Raw genomic sequence first — 26,787 nt, forward strand, 5'->3', positions numbered from 1 at the left:
GAACCTTTCTAGGACACTGTTACTGATGGCTTTTTAAATAAAGTCAAAATAAAGAGAGGGTAGGGGAAAACTGAGCATGGTCAGATAAAGGCAAAAGGCCTTGGTATTTCCAGAAAGAAATAAGTCACTGCATAGTTCACAGTGCTTGAAGATAGGAGTTTGAATGTTTTGTCAGGAAGAAGGGTTTGACATCAGAGGACCAGCTCCTATGTGAGCTCTATTCAGTGAATACCTGTCTGTAAATGTCACACGCTACCCCTAATGTATGTGCATGTTTATGTATCAATTTTAAATTGGGAGGCCTTTAAGAATACATGTCCAATTTAATAAAATCATCTAATCTTTCAAAAAGTCAAAAGGTGTCACAGGAAACTTCCCTCTGCACATTGGGAAAGAAATCTCATAGTAGAAAGGATGAGAAGACCTGCAGAGGGAGCGAGACCCTTCCAAATCTGGTTTCAGTTCTGGTTTAAAACGAAGAACTTTCTACCAAGTAGGATCAAAAGTTCAGTACCGATGCATGACAAAGACCCACACTTTTTGACTCCTGTTCCAGCCAGGCACATAAGAATCTAATGAAAGGAGACACTCAGGAAAGCAGCTATGGGCAAAAAGAACACAGCCAGAATGTCGCTAGCAAATGCATTATCCTGAAGGCTTTTGGGGTCTTATGCAAAGGCAGGGAGAATCTGCAGGATTACTGAATCCTATCACATACGTAATCACACTACCATAGGCATACTTGATGCCTGCTTCCTCTCTAAAAGTCTCTTCTACCTAAACATATGGCAATCTAGGTTTATTGCTTCTGCATTATTATTTTTTTATTAACTACATAGTTAACACAATGTGTGAATCTTAATTTTGCAGTCCCCACTACTAGACTTCATATTGTTTCTTGCAAGTCAATTGGAAATAGTTTTGAGGATTTATTTCATTTCATTTTATGTATATGTGTGTCTGCATGTATGGATATGTGCCACTGGCATGCCTAGTACTTGCAGAGGCCAGATCAGGGCATTAGACTACCTGGAACTAGAGATGCAGATGCAGATGCAGATGGTTGTGAGTCGCCTTGTATGTAGGTGCTGGAAGTTGAACCTGGGCTCTGTCTGAGAGCAGTGAGTCCTCTTAACTGCTGAGCCATCTTTCTGAAAGCTGGGCCATCTCTCCAGTTCCTGAGCTGGAAATTTTTAAGAAAAAATAATGGAAATGGGGTTGAGGAGATGGCTTAGTCAGTAAAGTCCAGCAAGCCAGAGGATAGGAATCCGGATTCCCCAGCACTCATATAAAGCTGAGTATGATAGGTGTGTCTCAGACACAGAAGAATTCCTGGGGCTGACTAGGGGGGCCCTTCAATTCTATCAGTGAGCTCCAGATGTAATGAGAGATCCTGCCTCAAAAGTTAAGGTGCAAAGCAACTGAGGTGCAAAGCAACCATCGCTCTCTGGTCTTCACATGCATGTACAGTGATGTGCACACACAGTAACACACACCCACACACAATATGATTTACAAAATGAAGCAAATAATGGATGTAAGTTGCTTTCCTTTGCTCTGCATGTCTCTATGCACATCTGTGAAGTCTCTTCCTAGAGGCATGTTAGAAAGATCTGTTTTTAACAATGCCAAGAGCAGGGCAACAGCAGAGCCCTGGCATTGCTTGCCAACTGAGGCACAGGTAGCCGAGCTGTTCAGTGCATATTTCAGAACAGCTCTCATCTTAGAAAGACCTCCTGATTTCAAACTAAGGCCAACTTTACACATGGCTTCCAGAACAGTGACTCCCAAGAGTAGCAACATAAATGTATTCAGGGTTGGACCACAGCTGTGGTACCAAGCAGCTCTATAGTATCCTATCATTGGGCATATCCTTGCCAAGTCTCCCACGGAAGCATCAAGCATGATTTCTTTCCTTCCTCTTTATATTCTCACAACTTCCTAAAAATAATAGTTATTTGGCTAAGAATCTTGGTGCCGCCTATCATCCTAGTAACTCTACTAGGGAGGCTGACAGCATAGTATCACAAGTTCAAGACCAACTTGGCAACTTAGTGAAACCCTGCCTTAAAATAACATCTCAGAAAGAAGATGGATTCAGTGGTGTAATATCTGCCTGGCCTATGTGAGACGCTGGACTCGGTCTCAGTACCTCACACAAAATTAAAGGATCTTAATCCTGCTAACACAGCCTTCTTCAGAATGTCTAAATTAGCTGCTTTCAGATCCTGCTTAATGTAAGCAGGCATCCCCTGGACCAGGCATTGGGCCCTCTGCAGGAACTCTTAAGTAAGCTGCCGCTGTGCACCAACTCAGTGTGGTTCAAATGGACAGAATGGGGAAAGAAAGCATGTAGGGTTCTTTGCATAACTTGCATTCTAAGGTTTTGTTTTCGTAGCAGTCAAGTGCTCCTCGCAGAAAGTGATGTATCATAAGCATAGCTTCTATGTATACATGTTATGTCGGGGGAGGGCATACATGCTGAATGTATGTACATGCATGTGCAGTCTCTTCAGGCTCCAAGCTCATCGCTGTTCCCATTCCTCTCTCCTGTTCCTTGGGCCCTAACTCCCTCCAAGTTGAACTTCTTGAGCTTCATTCATTATTTGCAAATAGCAGCCACTCACCCCACAACCCTCCCAGGCTAACTCAGCACTGAGGTCATGGCCTTTTCTGCAAAACCAGCGCTCTTTCCTGCCTTTTTCCTCTTCACCATCTACTTCTGGCTAGAGCCTCTCCGTATTCCCACGTATTAACGTCCCACTTCCTACCTATCTGTCCCACACCTATCACAGGTTAGACAGAGAGGGTACATAATAGACACACACACACACACACACACACACACACAGCCCCGCAAGCAGTGAGAATTCTCGGTAATATTACACCTGCCATAGCCTCACCTGAGGATGTGTGAGAGGGATCAGCCCCACGTGGAAGCAGGCTGGAGAGTAGCAAGGAGGCACAGCAGACTTTCCAGGTGACTCTGAGCCCTTTGCTTCCCATTAGACTTTTTCTTTGGATGGGTGCCTTTCCAAACCAGCCCTGCAGGCTCTCTTCCATTCCCCCCACCCCAAGATCAGATTGCTCCCTTCCCCCAGCAGCACAGTTATGTACCCAGATCCTGCAGCCCTTGTAACTGACCATTAAGGAGCTAATGGGAGGGCCTGACTATGATAAGGAAACACATTTGGAATCGCACCTGCTTAGGCACGCCCATTAACAGCTGAGGCAGAGGCACACTCCTTCAGGGGTGGCTCAAGGTATTGCAGAACTGATCAGAACTGGGTGGAATATTCAGACCTTTCTGATAAAGTGTGGCTGCTTGCTAATCCTTCACTATGGGCATCTGTCCATCAAGCCTGATGCAAGCAGGGGACAGCATAGGTTTAACAGGGCAACAAGAGTATGTGCCAGGGAGGAAGCTTTTCTGACCCCCTATTTGCTCCACTACCCTTTTCTCTGTCATATGCAGGTCTAAAAGCCAGCTGTAGTCAAAGAGATGAGACTTGGAGACCTGGCCTTGTCTCCCATCTTACACAGTACCCGAGGGCTGGCTTATACAAATGCAATTGAGCATGCCCACTCCCCTTCTTTCTTCCCAACCCTGGGGTCTTACTTCAGAGGATATCATCTGGTGATGTGCTTCCTAATAGAAAAGTGGGTCTAGAGCCCTCAGCTGAGACAACCATTGAAGACCAGCTTTACTGCACACCTCCCATCTTGTAAACCATTTTCCATACTAGATAAGGAGAACTGGGAGGATGTTTATCAGATGAGGCAGACCAGAGGCCTTATCTAGGACACAACTGCCTCTGTGTCTTGCTATACCAGCACAGAATTCGGAGGCTGGGTCCAGATGTGCGGCCAGCTCGGGTGTGTTTGTGTGGGGGGGGTACTGATCTAGGGGAGTTGTTATGGAAGAGCTGCAGTGTGACTGGTGTTACCTACTTAGATTGGGCATCAGTTTCCCTTTCTGATTCCCTGAATGATCTTGTTATGCAAATCCCAAATTCTTCATTTGTCCCAAGTTGTCTTGAAATTAGATCTCTGTCTGTGTTCAGATACAAAGCCACAGGTGAGGCTGTGTGGTGCCAGAAGAGCAGAGAGGCCAAATGTCAATCCTTAAGCAGAACCTAACAGGTGCCCTGAATCTGGACAGAGGGAGGAGTAAATGTCTGTGGGTTTTGATTCTGCTATATTGGTTTCTCTGGCTGGCTGTGTGTTAGGGGCATTTCTGCTACAACCCCTTTGATCTAAATGATTGTGGTGAAATCATTGCTTAGATAAGATCCTCCTCGGGGAAAAGACTGTGAGTAAGGAGAAAACCAGCCAGCGCTGCCCTTTAGTCGAGGAGGTCTGATAAAGGCAGGGGAGGGTTGCCGACAGGATGGTCTGGTTTTCTCGGAGGAGATTTTGCCAGGCAGGATAGTGATGGGGGTAACATGTGGTGGATGTTTGCCACAATCCCATAGCTATAAAGCCGTGGGAAGAACTCTGGCCAGGCAAAGTGAGATGATCAGTTTCATAAGAAGGATGCTCCTCTGGGGGTAGTTTAGAGAATATTTCTGGGTGAGAAGGCAGTTTCTGTGCAGGGACACCCGAGAGCCACCTGGAGGACAGGTGGAGTAGGTCATCGGGGGTCAGAAGCCACCTTACAACAGTCTCTGGTGATGAGCCTAGGACTTCACTCTCCTGATAACGGGAAATTACGGAAAGCTTTTGTGTGGCTGAGTGACAAGGCCAGAGCTTTTCTCTGGGATAATTAATCTGGCAGCCAGTCAGTGGCTACTTCCTGCCAATTGCATCTCTAAAATAGCTCTCCCAACTGCTGCCTCCCCTCCACCCCTTCCACGCTTTCTCGGGGACTGTCACTTATTCACTCATGGTACCCCACTGCACAACTTGCCAATCATCTGTAGTCTGTGGTGTGGGAGACTCCCGGGAAAGCTACAGTCGGCACCTCATGGTTGTTTTACTCTCCTCTGTGTCTGACAGAGAGCCTGACCACTCTGTTCATGGTCTGTGTAAGGACCACCTTTTCTGTTCCTTCTGCTCATAGTGGATTCCTAATTAGCCATATCCCATCACCCTTCAAAGATTGTGTTTCCAGAAAGCCTCCCCTGTTCCTTCCCAGTGGCATCCATCCTCTTTCCCCTGAGTGTTCACAAGGAAGATTGCCTTGTATTTATAGATGTGTGTATGACAGTGCTACCTTCCCAGAGACCAGGACAGTTTACCAGTTCTGTGGATGTGGGTATCATGGTGGATGGTGATTTAATCTGTGCTCCTGTGAGAGATGCAGGGGACCTCACCCCAGTGTAGATGCTGGGTCTGAGGTGCTACTGTTGGTAGGCATCTCATTGCCTCACATTGTTTTAGTTACTTTTACATTTTGGTGCTAACACACCATGACCAAGGAAACTTATAGGACAAAAGGTTTAATATGGAGGCTTGTAGTTCCAGAGGGCAAGTCTAGGACCATCATGGGAGGCAGCATGGCAGCAGGTTAGCAGGCATGGCTCTGGAGCTCATATCTGCCCCATAAATACAAGGCAAAAAGAGCTAGCTGAGAATGATGTGGGCTTTTGAAACCTCAAAAACCCTCCACCACCCTTCATTTCCCACCCCTACCCCACTACTTCCTTTCCCATGACATACCTCCTTCAATAAGGCCACATTTCCTAAAATCCATCCTAATAGCCCTAACAACAGGAGGCCAAGTATCCAAATACTTGAACCTAGAGGAGCCATTCTCATTCAAATCTCCATGGACATTCACAACCCTTGTAGTGATTCAGAGTGACCTTCCTTCTTCACTCCGCAGAGAACTTCCTGTGTTAGTCTCTGCTCCACTGTGCATCCTGGTATTTAGAAATTGGCGTGATGTCACTAGGGAGAGAGCCACCATAAGTCCTTCCAGTACCCAGACCCCTGTCACTGCCTGCTTTGAGTTCCTTTAGATGTACTGTAAAGATGATGTTAACTTTTCATTGCTGTGACAAAATTCCTGAAGAATCAGAATAAACAAAGAAAGATCTATTTTGTCACATGGCATCACAGGTAGCTTCCGTGGCTGGCTCCGTTGCATTATGCCATCTGGTGCCAGCTCATGGTCGAGGTTTCAGTTCCGTTCATGGCTGGCTCCATTGCTTTTAGGTGGGTGGTAGAGAAGAAACACTCGGTGGAAGGTGATGATGTAGCCAGCCCGCTCCCCTCCTGTCAGCCAGCTAGCAAAATGACTGACAGGAAGGGACCAAACACAAGATACACCATTCAGAGATGTTCCCCCAGTGACCTGCTTTCTTTGAACAGGCCTCATTTCATGAAAGTGCATTCATTTATGGATCTATGGATTGACCTATTGATGAGGTCAGCTTCCTCATCGTTCAACCACCTGTGGGGATCACCAGCTGGGATCAAGTCTTCTATATTTGAGCCTTGGGGCCATTTATACATGAACCATAATAGCCTCGGACTTCCTGTATGTGATGTCCCACACAAGAAGTCCTGATTTCTGAAAAATCTTCTCTCTTTTATCTCCTGTGACAGAAGTGAGTCCTGCCTTATTTGAACCCTTTGATACTACTTAGACAATAAATAGCTGTATGTCTGCCTTGGGAGAACCCTCCCCACTCCCTACCCGCCCCCCCCCCCAAGAGGACCTTTGAGAAAATCATGATTAGTCTTTGGTTTTTGGTCAGGAGTGATAGAATCAGAGAGGCAGCCCACTCTCTCTCCTTTTGGGCAGAGGCACAATTAATTTTAAGATCTATAGAAGGGGAAGACCATCTCTGTCTTCAGGACTTACTCTGTCCAATCAAAGAGCGATATGGAAAGCAAGGGCAGATGCAGAACTCAGATAACCCAGACTCAGGGTTAGGCAGAAAAAGATGCTGCTGGCCTCCTGATCCAGCAGACTCAGAGTCACACAGAGAAAGAAAGACTTGGGGTCACACAGAGAAAGAATGAAAGAAGAAGGGAAGAAAGAGAGAAAGAGAGAAAGAGAACGAACAAATGAAAGAAAGAAAGAAAGAAAGAAAGAAAGAAAGAAAGAAAGAAAGAAAGGGAGGGAGGGAGGGAGGAAAGAAGGGAGAGAGAGAGAGAGAGAGAGAGAGAGAGAGAGAGAGAGAGACTTGAGCCTTTTGCTCCAGATTCAGTAACGTCACATCCAGGGGTCTGAAAAGAATACCCTTGACCTTGAAGTTGAATATGGTGAATCCACTGTCTAAAACCAGCCATCAGCTTGACATCTCAGGCTGGGAATGTAGCTCAGTGCAGAGAGCTTGTGCAACAAAGCTAGGCTCCGGATTCCACCCCCTACCTTCGAATGGTATCTCTACTCACCTTTCCTACCACAGAGGGTCTGTGAGCACAGCCTGAGTGACACACTTGCTTCTGAGACATAAAGAATATCTCCCATTTTGTGATTTATTTTTTAAACCAACAGCTGCTCCAATAATTGCTATAGTGGAGCTGAGCTGGATTAAAGTTTTTCTGGAAAATAGATCTTTAGATATCTATATCTGGAAAATAGATCCTTAGTATCTGTGTATTTAAGCCAACCGTTGCTTTGAAGGATTCATTTCAGCCGTCGAATGTGAAGGAAGTAAGCAGCTTAGTGGGACAGTGAAGTACACAGAGTGGGAACTTCTTCAGCTACTTGTCTCAGATGCTTCCTGGGAATCCAGTCCACAGTGTCCTTCTCGCCTTGTCTGGCTCTGCTAACAGGGGATGGATTTAGGTGGACATGCAGAGATTGCTGACAGAGGTATGCAACCATCACAGTTAATTTCACCTAATTTCCAAGGCAGGTCCAAACTCAAAAAAAAAAAAAAAATCACAGAATAAACTTTAAGGCAGGCACGGGGTTCCACTGAGAACATGCCTGCCTAACATGTGTGCATCTCTGGGTTTGCTCATCAGCAACATATAAAATCAAGCATGATAGCACATGCCTGTAAGCCTAGTACTCCAGAGCTAGAGGCAGAAGAGTCCAAAGTTCAAGGTTGTCATCAGCCACAGACAGCCTAGATCACACTTGACCATGTTTCAAAACAACCAAAAACAAATGTTTATATATTTTTTTACTTGACTAAATATAGCAAACACACTGTCGTTTTCATATTTCATAGAGTAGAGCAATTGTCAATTGAACTTTTCATTTTTAATCCGTTCCCAGCATGCTTCAGGTTACACTAACCACATCAACTCTGTTGTGTACGACATCCTCAGACACCAACCATTTCCTCCAAATGCCAGACCTGTGGCTTCACACAAAGGCAATCAGAGGTGTTCAGCGGTTCCCACCCACTGCTTGTTTCTGTAAATAAAGTTTTACTGGGACACTTCAATGCCAGGCATTTGTGTACTGTTGTGACTGTTCAGGTCACAGGATTAGTGTACTCAGGCTGTTTGGTCAGCAGTGATAGACTTAGAGAGGCCACCCACTGTCTGGAGCTTAGTTACTACAAGTGATCTAGTAAGACATAAGAGCTGGGGGCAGGGAGGACAGTAATGCAGATTACACTGAAATCGGGGGAAGAGGATGCTGAGTAGAAAGGATAATAAGACAACAGCGTGTGAGAGACAGGGGCACAGGGATGCCCTCCTGTCACAGCTCAGCTAGCCTTGCTCTTCTCCTAGGAGTGTGAGCAACCTTAGGGTTCCCTCCCTTCTAATCCCAGCGGTGGGTCTCCTCAGTCTAGTTTTCCTGTCCCCTGATTTGTCAGCTCCTGAACTTGACCACATTCCTCTGGACCTGGACCACCGTGTTCTGGAAGGCATACTCACCTCCACAATATGGATTCTCTTGTCTTCACATCTACAGAGGAGCGGCCTTAAATTAGGCTGCTTTCAAACTTCAATAGTACAGGTAGCTCATGCCGTTTTGTATGATGATAGCTCCTTATTCATAAGGCTGTTGGACCTGGTATGGCTACAGCACTTTAGTGTCCCATTTGCATCTTCTTCTTTGTTCATTGCCTCTCAAATATTTGTTCTGGAATAAAACACTCTTCGAGAACTAGGAGGAGGGCCTTTGACTCCTGCTCTTAAGGAGACTGTGGGCAAACCACACCACTGTGATGCAGCAGGTTAAGTGATGCAGTCCTTGCTAACCACTGACATTTGATGAGCATTGGATCCTGGAAGGGAATATGTTATTTTACACACTGCTCTGGGATACAAGGTGGCAGATACTGTTTTTATTGTCAATTGCTTCTGTTATTCTCACAGTTGAGACCTGTGTCTATTTTTACACCAACCATATTTGGCTTGTGACTGCTGCTACAATAGTTGGTGGCCTCCTGATGGCCTCTTATAGGCACATGACTCTTCTCGGGAGGTTGTTACATAGGATAGCTTGATGAGTGCTGTCTTTGAGTGTTGTCCTATTCTCCCTCACCTGAGTACATTGCTTCAGCTGAGATAAGGAAGACTTAAGCACCAAAGTTGTTCTTCCCAGCCTGCATCTGTCTAGGAATTGTGATTCTGCTTAGGAAACAGCAACATCTAATTTTCAATATTTGAGGACATTGTTCCCTGTGAAGAGTAACACTACAGGGTGCTCTTGTGGGTGCTAGGAGAACAGAAAGTGGCCCAGCAAGGAAGTGTAGGTGCCCAATGGGAAGAAAGGATTTCTAGCTTAGGTGTGCTGAGCCATAGTGACATCATCCTGAAGTTAGCCTGAAACCGTGCTTGGTTGGATACCTGTGAATATCTGAATATGAAGAATTACCTCATCGAGGTGACTGTAAGGATGAGACATCACAGGACACGTTTCTGGGTCACAAAAGAAGTCCCTCTAACTCTAGTACTGAAAATGGTCATTTGTAATATTTTATTGTTTTTTTACTATGTACCTGGGACTGAACCTGGTTACCAATGTAATAGTAGATATCAAAGAAATATGAGTTGAATGGCCTATGGAATGGATGGAAATAAAGGGATTTAATTCTGATGATGACTGAGGGACTTCGCAAGCAGCCCTGAAACAGTAGTCAACTGGCCCTTCAAGGACTTGGTTCACACATCAGATCATGCTTGAGGTTTACCCTGTCTGTTATTTAGTTGTCAACCTTGATTTCAGCAAAGTTTTAGGCGAGACAAAGATCCCATTTCAATTCTTTAAGAGTTCAAGCATCCGATCCAGTTTCTGCTTTCCGTTCAGTCCTAGTCATTTGAACACATAGAGCTGTCGATCTTTCCGGGATGGGAAGAACTCATTGTTCATTGTGAGCAGACACCAGCCACGAGCATGTGCATATATCAGCATATTTAGTGGCAGGCACAGTCGCTGCAATTTGACATCTCAGTTAAGTTTGTCTTGAAGTCTGGCAGCCCCTCCTCCTCCTCATTTCTAAGGAAAGTGGTCCCACGCTTCCAGGCTCACTGCACACAGATACCCAGACTCACAGTGGAGAGCAGACAGCATCATTTCTGCACAGATTTTCTCTATTGGGCCAAAACACTCTGAATATTTAGACAACAGTTGCTTGCTGATTGGTTAGCTAATTTCTCTTTTATCCTAACCTTCGGTACCCAGTTTGATGGCCTGTCTGCAGAATAACTTTCTACTTCACTTGTGTCACTGTGTCATGTCTATGTTTCTGACTTGTGGAGACTCTTCCTTTTCCACATGAGAGTGCTCTGCAGTGCTAGGGAAGCACATTCATGCGGACACAGCAACCAAGGAGGGTGCTATTATGCCCTTGTGGACACATACTTTGGAGTAGAAAGAGAAACCATGTACACTCATGCCTTATTCACAGGAGACCAAACCATGTCTTCTGCCTTGTATCAACAGGTTTTAAGTTAGCACCTAATACAGGTTCAAATGCTTTTGTTTGGTTAAATATGCATGAACTTGATATTTGGGATAGTCTCAGATCTTTATGATATTTCCTTATTTAACCTCCCAGTTAAAATAAACTTTTGGAATGGTTAGATTTATGTAACCTTCAAATCTCGTTTTATTCTTCGTCAAAAGCCAAGTGCTGAGAGCAATGTGCAGCACCCGGTAAGTAAGGCTCATGTGAGACGAAGGCTGGCTATTGAAGTGATGAAAAATTAATCTGCACACTCATATATGTAGCATGGGTATCCAGGGAACCAAGGGGGGAACTTCCAACAAGTCTTCACCAAATGAATTTTCTTTACAGGGAGGAAAAAAATAAGAAAGGAAAGTAGGAGGGGGAAGGGAGGAAGGAAGGAAGGAGGGAAGGAGGCAGGGAGGGAGGGAAGAAGGAAGCAGACACAAGCAGAGAAACCAGTAGACAAAGGAAAGAGGAAAGTCAGTAAGAAGAAAGGCAAGAAAGTGCGAACGGGGATCAGAGGCAGGCATGACTTACAAATTGCATCTGATGAATGTGATGCAGACCCAAGAGTTCCTCTTTGGAGAAAGAGAAGACTTACATGCTTAGGTCCCTGTGGGTGGCCTGTGCATCCAAGAACAGCCAAGAAGAAGGGCACAATCAGCCTTGCTATGCCAGAGAACATATATCATATCAGTCCTGGTCCTGATGATCCCTGATACCTGTGCCTGCTTTGTATGTAGGTCAAAGCAAATTTGAAGCCAGTGACCTAGGAGAGAGTTACTCCTCACATGCTGACAGACACTGAGCAAAATTCTTTAAAACTTAGCCATACTTAAAAAAAACTAGCACTTTATTTATGGTATATTATTCATACTGGGATAAGGTGGCTACACACACACACACACACACACACACAAACACAGGAGAAAAGCATACTCCTCACTCATGAGAAATAAGCAGGAAGGTCTTGTAAAGTTTACCCTTAGTTGGACTTCAGCAGGATTGGTCTGTGAACAAATTCACATTACTTAATATTGATTATACAAGTCTGAAAGTTGGCTGTTTGGAATAATATTCTTCTGCAGTCCAGTAGCTGTTCAAGAAACAAAATGATTGGTCCACCCTGTGATATGTCTTGTATACACATATTTGAGCATCTTAAAGTTAAAACATGTGCTTTGATTTTCTGTAACTCCCAAGTGGTTGTTATACATAAGAAAAACATTTCCATGAAAGTATTTTGAATTTCTGATTTGTACAAATCTTGTTTTTGTCTTATCTGGTCTGACAGCATGCTGCCTGTCTCATGTCTTACTTCCTAATGGTAAACTGACTCCAGTCCAGGTTAAACAGTTTGGGAATCACTCCACAGTCATTGCTATACCAAATAACATTACCATCCCCCCTTCTTTAAAGTGAATTTAAAGGGCAGAATATATTAGTAAGCTAGTAAAAAATTATCTAGAGCCAAAACATAACTTAGAAATCTGACAATCAAAGATTGTAATGACACTGGGAAAGGGTGTGTGTGTGTGTGTTTAAAAAAATGCCTAAAAAGGAAAAATTCTATAGGATTTGTGTTGAAGAGCCTTCTGCTGTCATTTTTAAGGGATATATTGGTCAGTTCTAAATACAGCTGAGGAAAACGAAATTATTAGCACGTTGAGATTTTGAACTTCCAACGTCATTGATGATCGTGACTTTATCTGAAGGAAGCCCAGTTACTGAGTAAGGGTGGAGAATTGGGGGTGCAGAGCAGATAGAAGCTCTATCCTGTGGCTGTGTGTTAGAATGTCAAACAGCAGACAGACCTCCCTCCCCAAACAGACCCAGTGCACCACAGCTGCTGTGCGCCCAGAGACCCATGACCCAATCACTTGCCAATCACCAATGGGGCCTCTCTTTCCAACAGCTTCAGCTGAGCTCCAGTTGAGCTCAAGGCTGGCTCCCGCAGGGACCCACCCACAGGAACCATTTGTGAATCACTGAGCAGAGGCATGCTCTGGGGAGACCGTGGGCAGGTCTGCACCAAGCAGTGCCAGGACTTCCCACAGTCAGTGGCTGTTCTGTACCACTAAGATTCTTGGTGCCTCCATGTGCAAATAACACCCTACCCCTGGAGAGGTCGCAGTCTAATAACCATAGGATCATTGATGATGGAGCGAAGTGGCTACCCCTAGCTGGTTAAGTTTGGTGCAGGTGCTAAGAAAGCCTCTCGTGTCCTGGAAGAGCCTGTGTCTAGATTTCACAATCGTGTAGCTGATCTGGGAAACCCTCCCCTAACGTCTGCTTCCTCAAACATGGTCCCCTTCTTGTGCTGTCCTAGAATTAAGGCCACTGCAGGACATAAGTTATTTATTTTTAAAATACAGAATCTGATTAATTTCAAGTATTGACTTTATGTGGAAACACATAAAGCCCCATACGATCACGGCCTTTCCCTCTGTGGCAGCTGGCAAAGACAGTCCTTAAACAGAGCATGCCCTGTTCTCAAAGGTTGTTCTAGTAGATGTGTGCCAGAGGAGTATAGCTACTTAGGCTTTATGGAGTGATTCCATGTGGAGTTGTTGATTGCTTAGGTTTTCATTGTCCTTATATTCCAGTGTCAGTACTTCCAGAGGAGGGAGATCTTCAGCTGTGAGATTCTCAGCCTCTCACAGCTCCTTTTATTGCACTGACTCAGCAGAAGGCTACTGAAAAGGTGCATGTGTGCCACTGTCTGGGAGATAAAGTGTCTCTGGTTTTGTTTGGACCCAAATTGTGACTTCACCTGTATTCAGTCCATAGGCATAGGGTTATGATATATACATGGGAGCATGGTAAGGTCAGACGATGGGCCATTATTGTTCTGTGCTTCCCTGCGGAGTTAGCCCAAACGACCCCAGCTCACTTTCTCCCCACATCCTCTTGTAGGGTATTGTGCACATTGGAACTGAAGTGGACAGGAGAAAAAAAATGAAGGCTGCACAAACGCTGAGCACCACTCAGGGGATGAGGGGGAATCCCTGAGCTGTTAAGCTTTCCCCAAACTCAGGGATCCATTCTCTTTGCTTAGAAGGCTCCTAGAGACAGCCACACTCCTGGCCTCCCTCCCTCCCTCCTTCCCTTCCTGGGAAGCCACTCATATGGTAGCAGGAAGGAGGGAGGGGGCGATAGTTCCTGCAATGCAAGACAACACATTTGTTCTTCTTTGAGCAATCCCTGGAACCTTCTGGAGCTGAGGCGCTGGAGCATTCTGAGTGGTACGCAGCTGCTGGCATGGTGGAGGGAACGCTGGTGCTGAAGGTTAGGGCTTTGAAAACCTGTCTGGAGGAAAGGAGCTCAGATGCTTTGGTGGTCTGCAGAAGGCATGTATGAGGATACCTTAGGTGGACTAGGGTAGAGGGGCAGTGTCCTGAGTTCAGTTCAGCTCCCCACAGGGTACCTGGAAGTGTCTTACCTTATACCTGATGGTGCTTATTCTCTTGGACATCTGTGTTATTATCCCATCATTACTAGGGGCATTGAGATATGACTAAATCATGCTCCTTACTGCAGCAAGCAAGAAACCAGGACTCTACAGGTCTAAGATATAAGCAACAGCTGACTTGCGTATGCACTTCTGGGGAGCAGAGAAGCAGAGGGAATACCGTGCTTGGGGTAAGGATATAGTCTGTTTAGCAAAAGCTGAGATGACATAACAGTAGCATTATTCCTGACCACCACCAAGCATGCACACACACACACATACACACACACACACACACACACACACACACACACACATTAAAGCCTGGATACCACAGGTGGCTGTAGCTGGTCCTGAAGAATTAAAGATTCATGAATTGTACATGTGATGGGATACCTAGGCTCCCTACTGTTAATACCACCTCTGAGTAATTGAGGGGTATATTTCTGTTCAATGTATTCCCCAGTATGTTACATGGCTGTTGATGTTCACTGGGTCTGGTATGAGGATACTCTGGCATTCCCAACCTGTCACTGAAGAGATGAAACTTCTCCAATGCTGCTGGCTGCTGAGGGTGGAGTTTCCTCAGACCAAAGCAGCCACCAGCTGTGCTCCACCAAGAGGGGCTACCCAGGGCATCCACAGCAACCTTGGCAGCAGTAACCCAGGTCTCTCCTTGTTTCTGGTACCCTAGACATAATCAGTGACTCCATCAAGCAAGCCTCCCCAGCTTGTATCATCCTTTCCTAATGGAGCATGTGACATTAGCCAAACAGTGCTTCTAGAAAAAGGAAAATAACGTACAACCCATTGCAGACAACCATCCCAATACCAATCGTAGACTTTCTTTTCTTTTTTAAAGTTTCTCGAACAAAAGGGGTAAACTCAAAATGGAAATAGCTGCTAACATGAATTTCATTCCTTCTTTTAAAATGAATACAAACCCCTCAGGATCAATGAGCAGGCCACAAGCATCTCCCATTTGTTGTGAGTGGTTCCTCTCATGATATCAGGTACCCTGGCTAGACAGACAGTGGGGCCTCCAGACCCTGGCCACCCTCAGTGCCTAGTGGCTGTGACTTAGCTGTAGGCCTCCAAAGCTGGAGTAAATGTCTCTTGTTGGGTTTTTACATACTTTTGATCAGTTCTTGAATCTCTTGGCTTAGGGTATTTGAGTTTCTACTCTTTGACAATAACATGGCTCCGAGGACAGCATCTTTTCTCACTGCCCCTCTTTCTTCCTTATGGGATGTTTCCCCTCCTCCATGATATGCTGCTATGGAAGACACCATGTGGCTCGGTGGTCTCATAGCATGCAACTTACCAAGTGACAAAAGGTACTTCTTGGGGGAGGGGATGGTGGTACATGGCTGAGTGCTAGCATCCAAGCACTCAGGAGGCAGAGGCAGAGGCAGGTGGAGCTCTGAGTTCAAGACTAGCCTGGTCTACAGAGCAAGTTCCAGGATAGCCAGGTCTATACAGAGAAACCCTATCTCAAAACACCTCCCCCAGCGCCCACTCACCCCACCCCCCTACAAAACATATTTCCCAGAGTGCCTTGGTCTTCAGGGTACACTGCCCTTGTAACTGCAGTATGAACCAAAGCCTGCTGTGTAAAGCATGCTTTTCTCCCACCCAACACAGAAGTCAGCCCTGAGAGCACCACTCCTGCTCAGCCCCTATCTATGCCTCTTACTTTCTGAGCTCTTCTGTGGCAACCTCAGAGATCTCAGTTGCTCTGATGGATGAAGAAATGGCATGGCTTCATACGATCCGGCATCAGGAGGCCACGGCCAGGGAAGGTTGTTGTCCCCACCTTACCCTACTAAGCTTTAGCTGCTTCATAGTTTGCTTCTCTGCCTTTAAGGTTAGCTACTTCGGGATCAGGCTATGATGATATAATATGGTATGGTATGGTATGGTATGGTATGGTATGGTGTGGTATGGTATGGTATGGTATAATGTGCTATGTCCTATTATACCCAACAGAATGTTATGCACACGCTAAGGTTCTCAACAAGGACTAAATGACTGTTTTATTTACATGGTAAGTGATGCCAGACAATGTCATCAGACCTCTGCTCATGTTTCCCTGAGAGGTGGATGTTGCTGCCCTTACTGATAAGAACAGATAGAAAGATAAAATATGAAGCATATTTAAACCAGTCTTGTTCTTATTTATAACACAGAGATGATCCTGTTTGCAAGGCTGTCTCCTCTCCTCTCTCCTCTATCCCTGGTTCCCTGTCTTGAGTTGAGGTTTGCAAGGCTTCTCGCCCTCAGCTGAACCAAAGAAGGACTGGTATCAAGTTAGACTTCGAGATGAGGGTTTATTTTGCTCAAGTCAAAATTCATAGGCTCTATCTTCTTGCCAACTGGCTTCCCCCCCCACCCCCCCCCCCGCCCCATTCTTTCTAAATTGAAACTTGTCTGAAATATTCAACAAGGACAACCAGGCTGGTGCTGGGCTTTCGTGCCTGTGTGTGTCTAAGAACATGGTGGGGACTTAAGTTATCCCTGGACGGGCTTGGATAATAAGGAGCTTCGGAAGCAGAGTCACATGACCAAAATAGCATCTGGTTGCTTTTAGCATCCATGGTCCCCAATATGCCTCTCCTGTCTCTGTGAAAATCCAGAGTCTCCTCCCAACTCCTTGCCTGAGATGTGACACTGATTTTATACTTCACACTGGAAATGCCGATACCCAAAAGACGATAGCTTGGTTTCCTCCCCTACCCACATTTGCCACCCCTGCTTACCTCACTGCTTTCATAAGGTCTGTTTCCCAGCAGAGGTGTCAGCTCCTGAGGCTGACAGCCCTGTGCAGAAGTGACCTGAGCATGCAGGGATTCTTGGACCCAAGCCTTTAGAAGCTTAAGTTTCTCCTAATAACCTTGTCCCACATGTTCCCCTCTGGGTTTATGTATTAAAATACAAAAGAAATGGTCTGACACAAGGTGAGCCAGGAGATGACTGCCTGTCAGTCACCTCTGGGCTGGCCTTCTTGCCTGCCCTCGGGCTAAGAGCAAGGGCGCCCATGGGCTCCCAAGATGGGGAGGTTAGTCTCAGGGCAGAGGTTGGCTCTGCCACAGCTGAAGAAATACACCTTCTCAATATGGGTGTGCTTTGTTCCTGCATACCCTCAGCTCTGATCTTTGTCTAGGTAGCCCGAGCCATGTGATGGTAGCAGTGTTCATATCCAGCTCTCTTGGCCCTCTCATTTCTGCATCTTGGAATGACAGCACGTGTCATCACGTAGAATCCGTGGGCATGTCAGAAGTGGAAGCTCATTTCTCTGACAGCGGGGCTCCAGGGGCTCTGAAGGCTTTAACTCCCTTTCTTTCCTGAGAACTCTTGGTGGGCAGCCCCGAAAAACACACATGAGTATTGTCTTGGCCCCTTGTCCTTATTCTCCCTCTATCCCTTTGGATCATGAGATGACACAGTTGCCATAGCAAGTGTGGAGCAAGGCCCATTGTATCTGATCTCAGATGTGGCTCTGGGGCTGCGCCACTGAGCAGAGCTTGTATCCTCTGCACCACTGTTTCTGGGTGACTTCTCCGCTGTAAATCTGGCTTCTGTTTTTGTTTTTGTTTTTTGTCTCTCCCCCCCCCCCCAGCAGCATTAAGATTTTCCTAAGAGCAGGCTTTGCAAATGTTCTCATAGAGAACAAGATTTGGTGACAGTAATGTATCCTGGTCTCTTCCTCTCTCTCTCTTGCATCCACATTGGTCCCTCAAGTGCTTGAATTACAGGTGCGAGCTGCCGTATCAAGGCTGAAAACCGATTTTAGGATATTGGAATGCAGGAACACTTCATACTTTTATTATTAATGCAAGCATGCTCTTCTGGGACCTAATTACACACAATGCTTTATAAGACAGTGCCTTCAGCCACAGCCCCCTCTTACCCATCCCCACTCCTTGTCACTCTGCAGGAATTTCCTGCCTGAGGTCAGCAGCAGCCTTCACTTGTCTGGACACACTGTCTCCTTGCTTATCTTCAGCTCAGCTCCTTACTTCCCACTCCACATCAATAGGGGGAAGCAGAGAGCAAGGCAGCAGGGCAATCTGGTCCAGCTCAATAAGAACAGGGCCTCCAATTCACCTACACATGTCATTCACACAAAGGACCTGGGCTTGCTGGGGTGCTGGGCATCAACTCTGCAGTCTTAGAATCACAGCTCTACGTATTTGGGGAGGTCATCCAGAAAAATCTAGACAGCTTCTTGTAGTGGCAATGAGAATGGTTTCAGATACCTGGGGTACAGTCCCTCCCCGCCCATCCCTGCCTCTAAGACAGGAGTGACACCAGGACCACAAAGTACATAGTGTCAGGAGCAGAGCCGGGCAGCATCCACCCATCTGGTTCTTCTGTTAACATGCGGCCAAAACTTGCCCATAGAAGCACATACACACTCATTCAGTCTCCGATCAAAGGGAAAGGCTTCCTCCCATTTAATACCTTAGCATATATATTACCCTCTAGTTTGCATTCTGGAGTCTGTAATGAGCTTCTTTAGGACAAAACTTACCACCTTCCCCTGGGCTGAGCTCTTGACCCTCAGCCATCAGCATCACCTGCTCTGACTTGTTACAAGAACAGGATGGTGCTGGCTTAAGTCCTCTAGAATGGTGGGCCTGGGGATTTACAGTGTTCTCACTGCATGTTAAATCACTGGCTTAGAATCCCACTGTTTTGAGCCCAGGACACACTTATCTCATATTAAAAAGGGATTTAAGCTCAAAACGATCACTGGTGTGGTAGTTAGAAGAGAGCAGAGTTGTACTACAGCTTTGTAGGTAAAACCTAAGAACAACCAGGGATGGTGCCTCCTATCTGCAGCCCAACACTTGTGAGGCTGAGACAGGAGGGTTACTATGAGTACAAGGCCAGCCAGGGCTATAGAGCTTCTTATGTTGCTTTGATGTCTTGTGCATGCTCTGAATTTTCCTTTTTTGAGTTTCCCATAAGTGAGTCAGTAGTAGTGTCACCAAGAGCCTTACGGCTTACAATGAAGCTATGGGGTCACAGATGTGGGACAGAGTGTAGCTGTTCTTGGGCTTTCCTTTCTTGTGATGCAAGACTCTCTGCAGTTAGTAGGGTGTGTGTGTAGTGTGTGTGTGTGTGTGTGTGTGTGTGTGTGTGCAAGCACTCTTGATTGGAGAAGGAACTCAGTTATGCAGCACATGTGGACAGATGTGAGCTCTGGTGTTTCTGCTGAAGATCCTCTGCTTGCTGTTGGTGTGCACAGTTGTGAGGAATTCAGCTTGAATGGTTCACTTTATCGGTTTCTTTACCTCACATCTTCTTTTATGTCCTTAAGTCACACAAACCAGATCAACACAACTGGTTCTTGCTGCTGTTTTCAAACACAGCACCCTTGTTTGGGGCAGGAGAGAAAGGACGCACACTCCAGTGAATAAAGAAATATCAATGAAAAAATCTTTTCAGGTGCACTCTGTCCATGTGATCCTCAACAAATGTGTGTTCCATCCGCCATTCAGTGTGACCTCAGGCACTCAGGTGGAGCTGTGTTCCATGGAAGAGTTGTCTAAGGCTCCAGATTGACCAGAGCTACCTGATGTATCCCTATATACTAATGCCATATACTGTCTCTTGTGACTGTGTGCCTAGCTTCGTGATGATGGTGAACTGTCTGGACAACTTGTAGTGTGTCATAACATGAACTCTGACTCCTGTAGGATCCCAAATCAAACTGAGGAATACATTCTCTAGGAAACAAAGGGCCTCTCTGCACCTCTGTTATCTGCCCTTAGAGAAGGTTGGGGCCTGGTGTAGGTGAGGCGAGCTGGGCTCTGGAGTTTTCCGATTCCATCAACTACTAACTGGATTTCCACCTGAAGCATTGCCCTTGTTCCTATCCTCAGACCAAACTAAGACAGTCATAGAGCTACCCGAGATCAAATGCAGCAAAATATCACGTCTGTACCCTGCTCATCTAGAGAGGATGCGGGGTCATCTCACTTGCCTGCCCTCATTCTCTGGGTGGCATCAAGGATGGCTGCTGGAGTCTGCAGGTGGAGCCACTTGGCAAGCCTTTGCGATGTTGCCATTGGCAGCTGCTCTGTGTTCATGTATTGGCAGAATCTTTATATTTACTTCTCAAAGCCCAAATTTCCCATCGATGTGTGTGAAATTGGCCCACTACTATACAACTAGCCTCAAAGAAGTCAAAATCAGTAAATATGGCATTTAAAAAATTGTATGAGCCACCACCCAATCACCATATTTGAAATGTGGAAGAAGATAGTGTAATAGCAGGGAAAAAAACATGAAAGAAAGAAAAAAAAAACCAAACAAGTTTGCATAGAACAAGCTTCCAGGCTCAGATGCAGAGACAGGACCTTGTATCCCACCCTGAGATGGTATGTATACTATGGCTGCCTGCCAGGCCTCACCACGGGAGTCATAGTTCATTTCTGGCCTTCTTTTGAGATTAAGAACCTTGGGTCACAGAAGACTACAGAAAAACAAATTAGTAAGCAAGACGTTAGTTTATGTCAAAGGGTGGAAAGTCAGGAAAAGTGTGATTTTCTAATTTTTAATGTGATTTTAATATGCTTTTTAATGTAATTTGTCAGCTTTAAGAGATATATACAGTACCTACTGCTGGACCTGGCTAGAGAAGGTTGCATCAGTGACAAACAAGGACATCTTAAGTCCTGGCACCTACATATGGCTCTCTGTGGGCATCTGAATCCACCTCACTGTATGTAACACAAACTTCTTTAATGAGCCTTCAGAGCAGCAAGGTGCAGTGGAAATAAAATATGCTGTAGAGTTCCATTTGTGATGTTACAAGTACCAGGAGATATCACCTGTGACAAAAGCAAGATGAAAGCATGCCTAATATAATGATCACTCAGCCTACCAAGCTGATACAACAGCCTCAGATAATCAATTTGTGGTGAGGAATAAGATCTTGGGCATTTTTTCTCTTCTGTGTCCACTGCATCAGCATGGATATAGATGACCCAAACAACTAAGTAATACTTTGCTCAATTCTTTCAAAAAGTTCTCTGTTGAGAAGTGTAGTGGGTTATGAGGCATGGCAGTAAGACCATCAGAATTCAAATCCAGTGTTTAAACTGACAAGCTTAAACTGACAGTACCCCAGTTTCTCATGGCCTCAGTTCCATAATCTGCAGTACTGGCTTGATGCCCTGCAGTATTGGCATGATGGTGCCCTTACATTGCTGTGTGGACACAGGAACATGATCCTTGGCCAGACTTGCACATTGTCCGTTTCTGATCACTGGCCACTGACTAGGCCTTCTGGTTCTGTAGAAATATGCCATGCCAGTCAGAAAAAGAAACACAGTGTTGAGGAGGTTGAAGGTTATGAGGAAGGGTGAATCCTTTACCTGCGTACCCCACCACCACTGTCTGGGAACCTTAACTCATCATCACCACCACCACCACCACCATCACTACCACCACCAATGTACCAAAACTCCCTTACATACACAACATACTCTATCACACTCTGACACACACATTTTGTACTGGGATGCTCCTAGTGCCCAGTCAAAGTGCATCAGATTTGACTTGGAGTTTAGTCAGAGTTTCAGCATCTAAAATGTCTTAATTTCTTCACAGCTACCTGTATATATTATATATATATACCTATATCTCAGGGGTGGGGGACTTGAGATGCACATGAATGGCACTGATGTGAGTGAGGCCTGAGGATGGTTAGTGAGAGCTGGTTCCTTTTCCCCAACATATACGTGAGTCCTGGGGAATCAAACTCAAGTCAGGTCTTCAGTCTTGGCAGCAAATGCCTTTAGCCCACTGAGTCATCAAAGCATAAAAAGAACATTTAAATATTATATCTCGAAAAGGGAAGGAATAAATAAATGAGCAGCTGTATATGAAAAAAAAAAAGAGTGATTAGAAATTTATGAAGCTGACATCCTCAGAAACAGCACACAGGGAGAAAACTCAGCTTTGGGGTAGAACGCTAAGGTTTATAAAGAGAGGCAAAGAGTTGACTGCGAAGATGGGTCAGTTAGTAACATACTTGTCTTGTAAACATGAGGACCCAAGTTTGATTCCCCAGAAGTCATATAAAAGAGGTGCATGCTAGTAACCATGGCACTCAGTAGCTGGAGACAAAATGATATGTGGGGCTCTTCTGACCAGCCAGCAGAGCCTACTTGGCAAATTCCTGCTTTAGTGAAAATGTTTGTCTCAAAAACCAAGGTGTACAAGTTCCAGAAGGATACTGGAACTCCAGAAGGCACAGCCTTGCATTCATACACACATATATACAAATGCATGAGCATCCACGCATATAAAAACATGCACATATATGTGCATACACATACACAGAAACAGGGTATGGGACGTGATGGTGGATGTAAGGATTGTACACACAGTTGGAACTACAGAAAAATTTCACATTTCTTTTTCCTCCCACAGTGTATCTAAAATTGGCATGAGTCTGGCTAATGGTTGGGGAAAGTTGAATTAATGTTCCACAGGAATTGTCCTTTCCTTGAGTAGCCTAGAGTTCCATGTAAGCCTAGAGTACAAGGGACAGTGGGGAACTTCCTCCCCCTCCCTGGTGGCTTTGCTTTTGTTTTTTTCTATCTTGTTATTTTTCTCCTAAAGATAAGGCATGGCCTTAGATACACAAGCTGATCCTGGGACCCTAGGTTAAAGTCTACCTTCTGCAGCAGGTGGAATATGTGTCCTGACACAATCACCTCCTGACCTGTGGTTGTCACTGGAGCACGAAGCCTCTGACTCTTTTCCCTTTCTTGGTGGCCTGAACCAGGAAGCCACAGACCCCAGGCCTGACCTGGTTCTTTCATTTTAGCCGAGAACATGCCTTTATTTTCAAAAGCACCACACCTTCAACAAATAGAGCTGGAGATCTTGTCACTGAGACTATGACTTGAATGAGCTGTGGCAGGCAGATGTAATATGGAGTCTCTGCTCACTCACTGAGATAGCCAGAAAGTCAGCCATCTTTCAGTGAATCTTGGACAAAATAATCATTGGATAACCATGTCTTCTTTCTTTCTCCTATACAGGGGTCCCACAGAGGCTGCAGCTGAGGTCTGGGTGTGTGCAATTCTCAGCTGGTCTTTGCCCTACCCAGGTTGACGACTGAAGAATCACAGAGTGTGGTACGTTCATTCTGAAAAGACTTAATGGTTTTATTAGGAATCACTAAGTGTTAACTGAGAACCTGCAGAACGTGAGGTATAGCAACAGCTACATCCAGATGAGGGCAGCTGATCAACTTCTTTGTCACCAATCTTTAATGCTTAGATGCTTATGTCAATGTTGAGCAAACTAATACACATGTTGAATTAACACATTTGACTGTTTCTTGTATATTTACAATCATAAAATATTTACAATCATTTGTAACCCACATGTTTCAGAAATAAGCCAAATCCAGAAGAAACCACTACTCATGAAGTACATCTATGTTTTACATAGTATTTGTTTTTTTTTCCTCCGTTTGTTCTTTACATATAACACGGCCTTCTAACTTAGAGCTGCTTCCATTCTCATTCCTTTAATTGTACCTCAACTCAATTTTCTGTCCTGCCTACACAGAAACCTGATTAATACCCCCTCCAGAAACCAGATTCACTGCATCCAGCCTCACCCACAGTCTAGTTTGGTCCTGTAGCCCCCTGTTTCCACAAGGTTGCATCTTTGGCAGTCATGTGTCTGCCTTGATGCATCTTGAGGTGGAAGCATGTTGATTGTCTGGCCTGTAGGTCAGGAGGTATGTGAGGTTCTCCTACTGTACTGTCTGCCCTAGGAAGACAGCTGAGGCCTCTAAGGCCTTTCTTCTCTAAGCCTGAATGGATGGAACTGAACAACACTATTCTTATCAGTAAGACTAATTTAATTCAAATCACGGCTGTGAAAAAGAAAGAAATCTTTTAATCTCTCAGGCTTGGTACTTTCTATTCACCACAATTATTTTTAAATTGTTCAAAAACCATATTTCTGGAGAAAGTCAACACCTAGTTTTTGACCTTGGAATCTGGGACCAGTGCTTTCTATGGGACTCTGTTTCCCCATCTGACAAATGAATGTGGAGACTACAATGTTATATGGAGCCTACAGGAGTTGATGTGTGTAACATGTTGTGTGTTCATATTGCATGTCACTCTATATACAAGCCACAGATAAACTATATGTGGCTGCCATCTTGCCTCTTGCACAGGTGGGGACTATGTGTTCATTTTCTCTCTCTTAGACTGGTTAATTTTACATTTTAAAGCCAAATGCAAAACTAAACTAGTAAAGAAATTACTGGCACACATTTTATTGGATCGACTTTTAAAGGTGTTTCAAAACTTATTTTTTTCTATTTAGTATTTTAAAAATAACTTACTGATAATAGATTAGGGATGTTTGGATTGAGTGATCAGCCATAGCTCTGTTTTTTTTTTTTTCTTGAGCATTAAATTATCTTTAATTTTTGTTTATAAGTTAATTTCTCCTTGCAAAGAGTGTATAACTCCAGTTTTTTTTTAATCACTATGCTGTGAACCCACTCATTCTTCACCCTTTTATAGTCCCAGAAAGGCAGTGACATGACCATTCCTTAATATTAATTTTTTGGCTTTAACACACCATTTAAAGTCAGCTATTCTGTGAATAGGTCCAGAGTTAGGAATTTACCAACTACAGTCCCCAAGAAATAAATGGACTGTCTACTGAGCAGCAAACTGAAGAGTTGAGAAGCCACAATTGCATGTAGGAGTGACATCTTCTACTGTCTTCCACTCCTGTCTTATTTTAATGTATTTTTGTTTTATTTTTGAATTTTTTTTCTTCCTTTCAAATGTGAAGTCACTTTTATAGCCTATAAAGCAGCCATCCTTTCTGTTACAGAAAACAAACAAACAACTGGCTTCCATGAGGTTTACCTTTAAGAATTGCTTTGCTGAAATGATTATCAGGTGTGCGGCACAAATGGCTGAGTAGAGATTAAGGATACTGACAAATTAGTCAGGATTCAGAGTATAAGATAAAGACAAACACAAACAATGAATGCCATGTACCTAACTAAGCTCTGGGATGCTGGAGAGGCATGGTGATCTTGATGGACAGACCAGGGTGGGTTTCTTGGAAGGGTTGAGTTAAACTTGCTTTGTCTCTTGAAATGGGAGAAAGAAACAGTCAGGAGAAGAGAAGGAGATGAGGGCTGCATATGAACTCTAAGCCATATATCTGTGTTCAGAAAAGGAGAGGGACCAATGCTCAAATCTGTGCTGAGTGACATGGAGGTGAAATTCAGTCTTGGGTCAGCGGCTAATGCTATACTTTGTTACAATACAGCAACCCTAGGGGTGTGAGGACCATGGCAATGTCAAGGTGACCAAGGAGAGGTAGACATAAACAGACAATGGTGTCTGTACCCTGACTTGATTATCTCTAAAGCTCTCATTCTTGAATTTGTCAAATTGCCTCTCTGTCATTGTAAAAAAGACTTTATTAATTAGTAGTTGCCATATCTGTAAAATTCAAAATGCTGCCTTATCTAGGTACTGCCAGCAGAGTGATTCAAATAGGAAGAACAGGGACCCTCATGTGAGCACCTGCAACCTGATCCTCACTCAGCCGAGGTGGTACTATGTGCGAAGAACATTTAATCATGACAGATGTGCTGGGCAGGTGCTCTCAGAGGATGTGTTGGGGAGGCAAGTCACGTGTCATGTATTCTCTATGCCTTACAGACAATGGTTATAGACAGACGCTGACGAATGGTAACAGTCGTTGTTTTGACTCCTGTTAGGCTGCATTTCCCCACTAACACATGTGCTAAGTGTCTGTGGTGTGTTGGGTGCTGTGGTGTGTGAAGACCAGTCACAGGGCTCTCAGCAAGGAAGGAAACACAAAACAGTGGGTCAAGCACAACCCGAAACAGCTGTGAATAGACAGGGAAGTCAGTTGGGGTGGGTGAGATCATTAAGCATGGCTTTGAAGGACAAGATGCTGGGAGTTTAGGCAGAGTTGGGTAGCTGAGAATTTCTGTTGATTTGGGACAAAAGGAATTCAGCAAGAAACTTAAAAGGGATGTGTTGATTATGTGAGGATTAGAGCAGAAGAATGGGCTGGTATGCTGTCCTAAGGAACATATCTGTGTCAGATATGCTGAAATTTGTCTCACAGGTAGTGAGAAAATATGTGAAACAGAAAGCATCTATAGCTAGGATAAAAACAAAGAGCAGGCACTGGAGAAAGGGAAGGACCTCCCAGATAGAATCTGGTGTTTGAATTATATCAATACCATGTACGTTAAATTAGGTAGGTCCCCACTATGACCTCTGTCTTAGTTAGGGTTTTACTGCTGTGAACAGACACCATGACCAAAGTAAGTCTTATGAAGGAAAACATTTAATTGGGGCTGGCTTACAGATTGAGGTTTGGTCCATTATCATAAGGTGGGAACATGACAACATCCAGGCAGGCATGGTGCAAGAGGAGCTGAGAGTTCTACATCTTCATCTGAAGGCT

At 44.8% G+C, this 26,787-nt stretch overlaps 1 protein-coding gene across 16 annotated transcripts in view; it reads left to right on the forward strand.

Moving 5' to 3' along the window:
- Myt1l (myelin transcription factor 1 like) overlaps window positions 1–26,787 on the forward strand; it is a 391,301-nt gene that overhangs the window by 14,701 nt on the left and 349,813 nt on the right. For all 16 annotated transcript variants that reach the window (XR_015045201.1, XM_085830269.1, XM_085830266.1 and 13 more), the window contains exon 2: window positions 23,331–23,426. The gene's annotated coding sequence lies outside the window, so the exon portion shown is untranslated. The remainder of the gene's footprint in view (window positions 1–23,330; window positions 23,427–26,787) is intronic.

The sequence above is a fragment of the Mus caroli genome, unplaced genomic scaffold, assembly GCF_978045245.1.
Source record: "Mus caroli unplaced genomic scaffold, Mus_caroli_1 scaffold_14, whole genome shotgun sequence".
In the NCBI taxonomy this organism is placed as follows: Eukaryota; Metazoa; Chordata; class Mammalia; order Rodentia; family Muridae; genus Mus; species Mus caroli.